The following is a 764-nucleotide window of genomic DNA, read 5'->3' on the forward strand; positions in this document are numbered from 1 at the left end:
TGAATGCAATGTATTAATACCACAAAACATCATGAAATACATTCTTCCTTGTTATTTTTCATCTCTTCAAAAAAAATATGAAGGGCTTTTTCATTGACAACGAACGTGTGGATTAATGATTTTGAAACAGCTTTCATTGTAGAGAGGGCTTCCCCATTAAATATGAGCCCACTTTCCTGCCATTTAATTCGCAAACTTATCATTATTAGGAACAGATACTTTTGTACACACTCTCCATCTCATTTCTCCCTCATGTAGAAGTGACTCCTTTTTATGAATGGGAAACGTCAAAAAATTACATATTACATAACCACAGACACTTTAAATTGATTACCCCTTTTATTCCTCTTCCTTTTCTTAAGCATCTTTATATCAAACACATCATGGCATCTCTTTCTTCAAACAGAAGTTATCTAAAAATGGTCCAGATTCCCCGATACGTCGCCATCTCCCCTCCTTCCCGAAGCGAGAACCCAATGAACAAAGAAAACACACAGACGCCGTACGATAAACTCGACGATAAACTGACAGATCTCCCTCTCCCAAAGCAGTGTTTTCGGAGCGACATTTTACTGGCCCTGGCACTGTTCACTGGCACTCCCCCCGGGTGTTAGACGAAGCTCTCGTCGTTGCTTGGGTGTCGCGGGCTACTTGGCTCCCTGACCAGGACTCGCCCGCTAGTGCCATTCGGTGGCACCGCCTCGCCCGCAGCTCCCTGCGGAGGAAAGGGGGAGGGGCTTGTGAATGGAAAGGCTGTGGAACAG

The 764-nt window shown here is 44.2% G+C and overlaps 1 long non-coding RNA gene across 1 annotated transcript in view; it reads right to left on the minus strand.

The window, feature by feature from the left end:
• Nucleotides 1–92: 92 nt before the first annotated feature.
• LOC119591645 overlaps nt 93–764 on the minus strand; it is a 4,913-nt gene continuing 4,241 nt past the window's right edge. Inside the window, exon 3 of the long non-coding RNA XR_005230364.1 lies at nt 93–715. This is a non-coding gene — a long non-coding RNA (uncharacterized LOC119591645). The remainder of the gene's footprint in view (nt 716–764) is intronic.

This window comes from Penaeus monodon, chromosome 29, assembly GCF_015228065.2.
Source record: "Penaeus monodon isolate SGIC_2016 chromosome 29, NSTDA_Pmon_1, whole genome shotgun sequence".
Lineage (NCBI taxonomy): Eukaryota > Metazoa > Arthropoda > Malacostraca > Decapoda > Penaeidae > Penaeus > Penaeus monodon.